A 12,233-nucleotide genomic window follows, 5' to 3' on the forward strand; every position below is an offset into this window, starting at 1 on the left:
AATTTGATCTTCCTTGGGAACTGATCTTCTACCAGTGAACCACCGGAACTCTTGGCAAGTTATTATTATTATTTTTTTATACTTTAAGTTCTAGGGTACATGTGCACAACGTGTAGGTTTGTTACATATGTATACATGTGCCATGTCGGTGTGCTGCACCCATTAACTAGTCATTTACATTAGGTATATCTCCTAATGCTATCCCTCCCCCTACCCCTCCCCACAATAGGACCCGGTGTATGATGTTCCCCTTCCTGTGGGCAAGTTCTTTTTTATAGCTCTTTCCATTGAGAACTCTTACTTTCATCTAACAATTACACAAATTTATTTGAAAAACATTTGTATAACACTTACTATGTACCAAGAACCATTCTAGGTCCTTTCTAAATATCTTTCACTGACTCCTCATAATAATCCTATGGCAGTAGTAACCCCTTTCTACAAACAAAGAAAGTGAGGCATAGAGAAGTTAGGTAACAGTCATCAGGAGACATAAAACAGCACAAAGTCTGTTCATCGCAGGTTGTAATTCCTTTTCCGGGACTTCTTTTTTCATTAGCTGAGGAATGGCTTCATTTCCATTTGGTCTGAACAAGACAGTGTATGGGATTCTGTCACTGGAGAAACCTTGGACAAGGGCAATATTCTATAGCTCAGAGAGAGAGGCTACCAGGTTTGCTTTCCCTGGACATGTCAAGGAAGAAAGAATGATCTTTCTTTCCATTCTTCTGTACCTGAAACCAGCTTCATGTTCATCTTCAGCTGCTGAACCCAAGTCAAAGTCTAGCCAAGCTGACAGGTCAAGTCACTACTTTATTCTTTTTTTTTTTTTTTTTTTTTTTTTTTTTTTTTTTTTGAGATGGAGTCTTGCTGTCACCAGGCTGGAGTGCCATGGCACAATCTCGGCTCACTGCAACCTCCTCCACCTCCTGGGTTCAAGCAATTCTGCTGCCTCAGCTTCCCTAGTAGCTGGGATTACAAGCACCTGCTACCATGCCCTGCTAATTTTTGTATTTTTAGTAGAGATGGGGCTTCAGCATGTTGTCCAGGCTGGTCTCAAACTCCTGACCTCAGGTGATCTGCCTGCCTCGGCCTCCCAAAGTGTGGGTGAGCCACCACACCCAGCCATCACTACTTTATTCTTGCTGGTAAGATTGAGAGATGATTCATTTTTATACCACATATACTATATGCTTTTCTAATTTTCTGGGTTAGCTTGTCCATTCCCAGATGTTTTCTCTATGCTGTTTTCTCTATACCTCCTCTATGCTGGCCACTCTCCCCAAACTCTGCCTCCAGGCTTCCCTTCTGAGATGCAGGCCTGCATATCCCTCTGCCTTGTACAGTGAGGGACCACCATCTCCTGGCCCTTAAGCCATCCCTATGGTCACCCATGCTGCCTTTGTAGCCTTATCCCCTGCTCCTTCACAGACTCTCTTTCCTGTCGCATCAATTCATCCGCAAGGTTCAGATGCCTCTTTTTCCTACCTGTAGCCTATGATCTTCCTTCTCTTCTTCCTGAAGTAAATTCTACACGTTGGTCCATCTGGTGGGTGTCTACTGCTTTATAGCTCATTCCAAATATCTTCTCCTCTTGGAAACCTAGGTTGCAGGTAAGTTGCTTTGCTGTTGCCTGACATTGACTGTCAAGTTCACCAATTCCCAATGCCACAAGCTTACTTACAAGTCTGGTCTAAAATGAATCTGTTAGCCAAACATGGTGGCGTGTGCCTGTAGTCCCAGATACTCAGGAGACTGAAGTAGGAGGATCACTTGAGCCCAGGAGGTCGAGGCTACAGTGAGCCAAAATTGTGCCACTGCACTCACTCCTGGGCAACAAAGAAGACCCTGTCTCTAAAAATAAAAATTAGACCGAGCACAGTGGCTTACGCCTGTAATCCTAGCACTTTGGGAGGCAGAAGCAGGTGAATCACCTGAGGTCAGGCATTTGATACCAGCCTAGCCAACATGATGAAGCCCCATCTCTACTAAAAATACAAAAAATTAGCTGGGTGTGGTGGCAGGCACCTGTAGTCCCAGCTTCTTGGGAGGCTGAGGCAGGAGAATCGCTTGAACCTGGGAGGCAGAGGTTGCAGTGAGCCAAGATCACGCCGCTGTACTCTAGCCTGGGCAACAGAGAGAGACTCTGTCTCAAAATAATTAATTAAGTAATTAAAATTATATTAAATTTAAAAATAAAATTAATCTTAACAACTATTCCCAAGAGTGATTTTAATGGACAACTAAACTGCACAGCCTTAAATATATAATTAGATGAGTTCTGACAAACATAAACACTCATGAAGTAAATATCTCAATCAAGAATTAGAACATTATCATCAGCCCAGAATGTTCTCTCATGCCTCTTCTAGTCAATCCCCACCCCATCCCATAAGTAACTATTGTTCCAGTAACTCTTACCAGTTTGACCTCAATTTTATGTAAATGGAATCATGCAATACTCTTTTCTTCGTTTTGGTCTAGCTTCTTTCACTCAACATGTTTTTTGAGTTTGATCCACGTTGTTTTCTATCTCAGTAGTTTCCTCTTTTTCACTGGTGAGTAGTATTCCATGGTATGAAGATACAGTAGTTGGTTTGTCCATGCTCCTGCTGATGGACATTTGGGTTGTTTCCAGTTTCATGCTACTGTGAATAAAGCTGCTGAAAATACCATTTTACACATCTTTTGTGAGCATATGTTTTTACTTGTCTTAGGTAAATATCCCCTGAAATTGACCTTCCTACTACCAACTTATCAAACTCATTTTCTATCTCAAATGTTCTCATTGTTTCTCCATGGCTTAAAGTTGCAGTCCAAGTTTTCCCTTTTTTATTTTTTTGAGACAGAGTTTCACTCTTGTTGCCCAAGCTGAAGTGCAATGCCATGATCTTGGCTCACTGCAACCTCTGCCTCCTGGGTACAAGCGATTCTCCTGCCTCAGTCTCCTGAGTAGCTGGGATTACCGGTGTGCACTACCATACCCAGCTAATTTTTTATATTTTTAGTAGAAACAAGGTTTCACCATGCTGGCCAGGCTGGTCTCGAACTCCTGACCTCAGGTGATCCACCTGCCTCGGGCTCCCAAAGTGCTGAGATTACAGGCGTGAGCCACCGCACCCAACCCGGTCCAAGTTTTTAAGGACCACCCTTTCAATAAAACTGTGAGGGAGCCCTAATGAACCCCAACACTCAGAGGAGCCAAGAGATTTGCCCAAGATTGTTGCCCAAGGGACAAAAAAGGACTGGAAGATAAGAGTTTCTGAGCCCAAGCCTACTTCTTTCCCCTCTGGGAAGAATAATGCTGCCAAAGGGTGGGTGTTTTAGGAGCAGCATCAGCCCAATTCCACCTTTGGCAGCACCTTCAGATTTGCCCACTTTTTTGCTTTTCCTTCCACCAGTGTTTCAGAGCCTCAGGCCATCCTAACAGTCCAGGTTCTACAAAGGGCAAGAACTCCAAGCCCAACATCCATTTATCTGCTCTGTCTTCTTCTTGCTACTCCTGCAAGCAGATACTGACTGGTTTGCTACAGATATTCCGACATTCTTTGATAATCCTGCCCTGGAGGAGAGGGGCTAGATGCTTGAGCCATCAAACTATAATTCACATGGTGCCAGAATCAATCCAAAGGAAACCTTTGATTATCTATTTTATACCAGATACAGGGACACAAAGATGGCCAAGGTCTAGTCATGAGCTTCAGAGCACTCACGGCCCAGTGAAGGCAGACAGATGAGGAACTATTGCAAACAAGACAGGTCTTGGCACTAGCTGTTAATAGTGAAGGGAAACTCCTTTCCCGGAGGAGTTAAGACTGGAAGTTTTCTTGGAGGTGACAGCATTTGTGATAATCTTTAAAAGTTGATTTATTAAATTTCTACACTTGGAGACAGAATAGTGTGAACAAAATCCTAGAAGTGGAAGAGTTCAAAAAAGATAACGAAGGCAGTGCCAGAAGAGTGTGGCTGGAGTTGAAGTCTTATTCAAGTCAATAGTGGGAGGCAGAGGGGTGAGGTTGGCAACTGATTTGGACCAGGCCACTGAGAGTCCCAAATGCTGCCTCTATAGAGCTTGACTTTTCTTGATGGGAATCATTAGGCAGATCCATGCTTTAGAAAGATGCTGGAGAGTTGAGAAGATGGGGTTTAGAGGAGAAAAAAGGAGTGAAGTGTCCCCAAAAGAAAGATTCAGGTGAGAGATGACATAGGCTTAGATGACAGAGACCACGGTGAAAAAGTCACAAAGGCACTTTTCCCAGCAGAGGAAAAGTGATGTTTTTAAGGACGGGTGTTAGCAAAGCAGGAAAGAAAATGACTCTAAGGCTGGGCAATATAGGTGGCAGCCTCAAGGAAAGAAGTCCTCACCATAGAAAATGGTAGCATGGGACAAGCTTGAGATAAGTGGTGATGGAGATGTGGTCAGGGCCTGCTCTTGGGAAACTTGTACAAGCATGGGCGGTGAGCATAATTCTTCACTGGCCCCAAAGCAGCAGGCCTGGCAAAGCCAGCTAGAATGTTTTGTTTTTGTTTGTTTGTTGATTGGTTGGTTGGTTGGTTGGTTGGTTTTTGAGACAGAGTCTTACTTTGTCACCCAGGCTGGAGTGTAGCAGCATGATCTTGCCTCACTACAGCCTCTGCCTCTTGGGTTCAAGTGATTCTCCTGCGTCAGCCTCCCAAGTGGCTGGGATTACAGGCACAGGCCACCACGCCTGGCCAATTTTTGTATTTTTAGTAGAGACAAGGTTTTGCCATGATGGCCAGGCTGGTCTCGAACTCCTGTCCTCAAGTGATCTGCCTGCCTCGGCCTCCTAAAGCACTGGGATTACAGGCATGAGCCACCGTGCCCAGCCTCTGTTTTTATGTTTGTTTGGTTTTTAAGCCTGTTTTGGGCAAACAGTACCTCAGACTCCTGGAAGCCAAAATAAAGGGAGTCTCTCTTGAGGGTCCATCAACCACTGAAACAAAAAAAATGGGAGGAAATACTCTTCCCCTCCTCACAACCCCTTTTGTAGCAGAGAGGGTGACAGCTAGAGAATAGGGAAACCCAAGTTTCAAGGTCACCATCTAACTATGTGATCTTGAAAAAGTCGTTTTCCACTTTCTCTGTGATCCTCGATTTCCTTATCTGCGTAATACCTGCCTAACTGTCCTCACAGGCTTATTAGGAGGATCAAGTGAAAACGCAGGTGAATGCAGTTTCAGAGTATAGAGTGCTACTCAAATATAACACACTCTCTTTCTCATTACTATACTGCTATTATTACATGCTGCCTGCCAGGAGGGGAGAGTTAATTACCTGACCATCTCTTTATGCTAGCACCCAGAAAAGGTAAAACTACCTTTTCTTGATCCTGTTTTGCCCAAGAAAATTTAAATGCACTTCTGTGACCATAGCACTCTCGCAAATATGGCAAATGTTCCTACAACCCGCCGGACTTTCTGTAACAAGTGTAGCACCAATCCCACAAAGTGACACAGAATGAGATGGGCAAAGATTCTCTGTATGCCCAGGGAAAGAAGTGCTATAACAGGAAGCCAAGTGGCTATCATGGGCAGACTGAGCCCATTTTCAGGAAAAAGGCTAAAACTACAAAGAATATTGTGCTGTGACTTGAGTGTGTTGAGCCCAGCTGCAGATCTACGAGAGTTCTGGTTGTTACGAGATGCAGGGATTCTGAACTGGGAGGAGGTACAAAGACAAAGGGCCAAGCGATACAGTTCTAAGTGTCATTTTTTTGTTTTATGATGAAGACAATAAAACCTTGAGTGTATATTCACTTCAAAAAAAACAAGAAAAGAAAATTTAAATGCCTAGGGTCTATTGACCAGAAAGCATGACATGTTTTATTGTATTTTTCTCTGTAGCTATTGTCCATGAAAAAGAACCATGCCCCTTGGCTTGAGGATTTTAAACAAGACTTACTCTTCTTTTTTCCTCTTAAAGAACTTCTAGGCCGGGCGCGGTGGCTCAAGCCTGTAATCCCAGCACTTTGGGAGGCAGAGACGGGCGGATCATGAGGTCAGGAGATCGAGACCATCCTGGCTAACACGGTGAAACCCCGTCTCTACTAAAAAATACAAAAAGCTAGCCGGGCAAGGTGGTGGGCGCCTGTAGTCCCAGCTACTCGGGAGGCTGAGACAGGAGAATGGCATAAACCCGGGAGGCGGAGCTTGCAGTGAGCTGAGATCCAGCCACTGTACTCCATCCAGCCCAGGCAACAGAGCGAGACTCTGTCTCAAAAAAAAAAAAAAAAAAAAAAAGAACTTCTAAGGGTTTCTGCAAACACCAAATCACCCTTGAATTCTTTTATTTCCTATTAATTATCCACACACAAAAAATAATTCTGACTAGTATAATAATAGGCTATACCACTCTGGAGAACATGGAGCATTCATTCATTCAAACATTACTAGAGGATCCAGATAGAGCATGGAACATGAAGCCAAAGGAACCTCACAGGCTCCCCATCTCATCCTTTGATAGGGGTTGATGCCTCAAGGGGCATTCTGATGGAAAGGGGCTTTTCCTATTAAGGGAGCACATTTCTCATGGAGAAAGAAAACCAGACTATGTGCTGGGGGTGGAAAGTTGTCAGCTGTGTCTGTAACATGGATCTGCGGAACACATACACCCTCCACCATTACCACCGCTAAAGAGACCCTATGGCTCATTCTCAGAGGAACTAAACAAGGTTCTCACATTCCAGGAGTTTGTAGAGTCCCTCAGAGTTATTGCAAGGCAAGCTGTTGACCATATAGCGCTGCACAGAAGGGCCTTAGTTGTGGGAATTTTCTGTTTAATTGTATTTTCAATCAACAAGAATGTGACTTCATTACTTCAGCATCAATTCAATAAGATTATTCTGCTTCTTTGTGTCAGATACACTGCCATTAGCCCTGCGGAAATGGGATCTATACAGCCCTGCCTGCTGCACAGTGCTTACGGCCCAGTGTCTTAGAATGACTGAGATGAAGGGCAAGATGTGACTATTGAGAGATTTCACACTTTGAATGCTGCACGACTAACATGTGTTTTTTTTGTTTTGTTTTGTTTTGTTTTTCCACCTGTTTGTTTGTTTTGTAACTCATGGTTACTCTTTTTCCAATCCAGAATGAAATAGAAATTGAGAAATAATCAGGTTAACTCAACCCTTGCAGACAGAGAAGCTGGTCAATGAGAACTCCCAACTGCACATGGAGTTGAGACGTTCTGTCCTGCTGCCCACAGTGGTCAGATTAACCTAAACCCATCAGAAAGCTAACCAGCCTTAGCCAGCTCAACAAAGGCTTCAGCTTGCAATGTAGGAAAATGCAGAGCAAAAAATACTATGATAAAAAGAGTTTGGGAGAGATTCAAGGAAAAAACATGTAAAGACAGCATTGAGCAAACAGGCTTGCAAATCCACATGAAGGACACACAAGGGAATCCTTTTCAAGGTTGAATTGGTGACTAGACCAATTTTACCCTCCCTTAGAAAAACTGGCATTGATTAGTGAGTGTGACTGTATGGGCTATTTGGAGCTTTAGTTTTCATTCCAGGAAACTGGCAGCGTCTCTCACCACGGATCTCCCCAAATTGATGGATGGTAGCAATTATGTAGAGCTATTTATGTAATGTGTTGTAATAGCAGCACACGTTGGCTGTCACTTTGACCCACACACCCCCTTGCCCAACTATAAAGAAACCCCATCACAGAGCCGCCTTCAACAAGAGGCCAAGAAAAAAAGAAAAAAAAATCTCTTCATCCCACCCCGCCTCTCAAGGAAATAGAAAGTTTTAAAGCCTTCGAGAAAATAATGCCCCTTTGGTAGGAAGAGTTAAATTAATTGGCCTTTGTGGTTTATCAGTCCATCTGAGCACGTATATTTCTGCTCATTCCTAGAGCAAACAAAGGTTATTAAAGACTAAAGAACCTTCTTTCACTCAATGGATGTTTAATGACTTTTCACATTAAGGCCACATCATTGGTCTTGTCTGCAGGGGCATGCAAAGGTGAAATAGAGCCTTGGTGCTCAGGAAGCAAAGTGCCTGGTGTCCTTAAGATGAAAACAGCAATAATAATCACACCTTTCCTGTACTGTATACCAGGCATTGTACCAGGTGCTTCAACACATGATCCTTTATAACACTCAGATAGGACGATCTCCCCTCCTGGGCCCCTGCCTCTTCTCACTGATCTCTTTTTGTTTGTTTTTATTTTTGAGAGAGGGCCTCACTCTGTCTTCCAGGCTGGAGTGCAGTGGCACCATCACTGCTTACTGCAAACTCAGCCTCCCAGGCTCAGGTGATTCTTCTACTTCAGCCTCTAAAGTACCTGGGACCACAGGTGTGCACCATCATGTCTGGATAATTTTTCAGGTTTTTGGTACAGACAGGGTTTTGTCATGTTGCCCAGGCTGGTCTTGAACTCCTGGACTCAAGAGAGCCACTCACCTCAGCCTCCCAAAGTGCTGTAATTACAGGCGTGAACCACACACCCAGCCTCTCACTGATCTCTTTACTCTTCCCTGAACACTGGATGTGCTCCTGCCTCGGGATCTGGCACTGTTTTCTCCAAGGACCATTATTTCCCCAGATATCCAGGTCTCACTCCCTCACTGCATGCAGGTTTCTGCTCCAGTGTCACCGTTTCTGGCAAACCTTCTCTTGATCACTGCAGGTAAACTACCAATGTTGTCACCTCATCCCACTTATTTGTCTTCACTGACCTTGTCCATTTGAAATTAGATATCCATTTGAAATTGATCTGGAATCAGGGAGTGGTGATGGTTGCATAACTTTGTGATATACTAAAAACCTCTGAATTATGCACTTTCAAAGGGTAGAATTTATAGTATGTGAAGTCTATCTCAACATAGCTGTTTAACAAAATAGAATAAAAGTTGTTGCCATCTTTCTCCCCTGCCAGGAGACAAATAAGAGTTGTTTTCGTTTTGTTTTATTTTTATTTTTTTAAAACAAGTTCTCACTCTGTCATCCAGGCTAGAGTACAGTAGTGCTATCTTAGCTCATTGCAACCTCCACCTCCCAGGCTCAAGCAATCCTTCCACTTCAGCCTCCCAAGTAGCTTCAGCCTCCCAAGTAGCTACAGGTGCATACTACCATGCCCAGCAATTTTTTGTAGAAATAGGGTTTTGCCATGTTGCCCAGGCTGGTCTCAAACTCCTGGACTCAAGTGATCTGCCCACCTTGGCCTCCAAATGTGCTGGAATTACAGGCTTGAGCCACCATGCCCAGCCTGTCCTAGCTATTTTCTTGAGGTCTAGAGAATCATGAGCACAAAGCAGGCACTCAATAAATATTTGCTGAATGAATGAACATGTGAGAAGAAACTTTGAAAACTAAAGCAACATTAATTAGCCACAAGGATGTTAGTGTTTTTATTCCACAGATACTGATAGGTTTCTTCTAGAAGTCAGAGCAAGATAACTTCTAGCACAGTTTGTCTGCTTCTCAAATAATTAGTTGGGCTTCTAGACTTTCTTCTCCTTCTTTTTTTTCTCTCTCTCACTATTTTTTTAGTCAACTGCAATGTCATCAAGCTGAGAAGTAAAAAGAACACTTCATCACATAAATAGAAGCAAGGATTAAAAAAAACCTTATGATCATTTCAATAGATGCTAAAAATTTAAATAAAATGCAACAATGATTTATGATAAAACTCTCAACAAACAGCATATAGAAGGAACATCTCAACACAATAAAGACTTTATAGGACAAGCCTACAGCTAATATAACACTGAATGGGAAAAAACTGAAAGCATTTCCACTAAGATCTGGACCAAGACAAGGATTCCCACTTTCACTACTTTTATTTAACGTAGTACTAGAAGTCCTAGCCAGAGTAATTTGGCAAGAGAAATAAATAAAGGGCATCCAAATTGGAAAGGAGAAAGTTGGATTATCCTTGTTTGCAGATGACACAATCTTATATTTACAAAAACCTTTAGGCTCCACCAAAAACCCTTAGAACTGATAAATGAATTAGTGAAGCTGCAGGACACAAAATCAACTTTAAAAAATTGATAGTGTTCCCATACACTAACAGCAATCAATCTGAAAAAGAAATCAGGAAAGCAATACCATTTGCAACACACACACACACACACACACACACACACACACACACACCCCTAGGAATAAATTTAAGCAAAAAAGTAAAAGATCTCTCACTGATGAGAGAAATCGAAGAGAACAGGAAAAAAAAAAAGGAAAGATATCCTACATTCATGAATTGAAAGAATTAATAGTGTTAAATTGTCTGTGCTACCCAAAACAATCTACAGATTTAATGTAATCTCTATTAAAATACCAGTAACATTTTTTTACAGAAATAAAACAAATAATCCTAAAATTTATGTTGAACTAGGAAGGACCTCAAATAGCTAAACCAATCCTGAGCAAAGAGAACAAACCTGGAGGCATCATACTATCTGATTTCAAATTATACTACAAAGCTATAATAACCAAAACAGCATGGTACTGGCATAAAAACAGACACATAGATCAATGAAACAGGATAGATAAACAATATACAAATCCACACACAGCCAAATAATTTTTGGCAAAGGCACCAAGAACATACATTTGGAAAATGACAATGTCCTTAAATGGCTCTGGAAAAACTGGATACTCATATGCAGAAGAATGAAACTAGATTTCTATCTTCCACCATTTACAAAAATCAACTCAAAATTGATTAGACTTAAATGTAAGAACCAAAAGTATAAAACTATTAGAAGAAAACATTGGGGAAATGCTAAAGGACCTTTGTCTGGGCAAAGATTTTTTTGGTGTAAGGCCTCCAAAGCACAGACAGCAAAAATAAAAATAGACAAATGGAACTAAATCAGGTAAAAAGCTTCTGCATAGCAAAGAAAATATTTAACAAAGTAAAGACACAACCTACAGAATGGTAGAAAATATTTGCAAACTATCCATCCAACAAGAGATTAATAACCAGAATATATAAGGAACTAAAACACCTCAAGAGCAGAAAAACAAAGAATCTTCCTTAAACATGGGCAAAAGACCTGAATAGACATTTCTCAAAAGAAGAAATATAAATGGAAGCTGGAAGTGGTGGTGTGTGCCTATAGTCCCAGCTACTTGGGAGGCTGAGGTGGGAGGATCAATCGAGCCCAAGAGTTTGAGCTAGCCTGGGAAGCAAAGCAAGACCCCATCAAGAAGGAAAAAGAGAAAGGGTAGGGTAGGGAAGGGGGAGGGGAGGGAGAGGGGGAGAAGAAGAAAAAGGAGGAGGATGAGGAGACATATAAATGACTTACCGGTATATCTTAAAATGCTCAACATCACTAATCATCAGGGAAATGCAAATCAAAACCACAGTGTGATATCATCTCACCCAGTTAGAATGGCTATTATCAAAAAGACAAATAATAACAAGTGCTGGTGAGAATGCAGAAAAGGGGAATGCTAGGACACTATTGATGGCAAAGTAGAACAGCCATTATGGAAAACAGTATGGGGGTTCCTCAAAAAACTAAAAATAGAACTACCATGTGATTCAGCAATACCACTGCTGGATGTATCTCCAAAAGAAAGAGAATCAGTATATCAAAGAGGTATCCATACCCTCCTATGTTTACTGCAGCACTATTCATAATAACCAAGATATGAGATCAACCCAAGTATCCATCAATAAATGAATGAATAAAGAAAATGTGGTACATATACACAATGGTGTATTCAGCCTTAAAAAACAGTCTGTCATTTACAGCAACATGGATATAACTAGAGGTGATTATGTTAAGTGAAATAAACCAAGCACAGAAAAACAAATATTGTGTGTTCTCACTCATATGTGTGAGCTAAAAAACAAAAAGTGGATCTAACGGAGGTAGAGAGTAGAACAGTAATTACCAGAGACTGGAGAGGGAAGCTGGGATGGCGAGGAGGAAGAGAAGTTGGTTAATGGGTACAGATATAAGTCAGATTGAAAGAATAAGTTCTAGCATTTGATAGTACAGTAAGGAAATTATAGTTAGTTATTTATTATATATTTCAAAATAGCTAGAAGAGAAGAATTGTAATGTTCTCAATACAAAGAAAAGATAAATGTTGACTAGGTGCTGTGGCTCACACCTATAATCCCAGTACTTTGGGAGACTGAAGCAGGAGGATCACTTGAGCCCAGGAGTTCAAGATCAGCCTGGGCAAAATAAGGAAACCCTATCTCTACAAATAGTTTTTAAAAATTTGCCAGATATGGTA

The sequence above is a fragment of the Macaca mulatta genome, chromosome 15, assembly GCF_049350105.2.
Source record: "Macaca mulatta isolate MMU2019108-1 chromosome 15, T2T-MMU8v2.0, whole genome shotgun sequence".
NCBI classification, from domain to species: Eukaryota; Metazoa; Chordata; class Mammalia; order Primates; family Cercopithecidae; genus Macaca; species Macaca mulatta.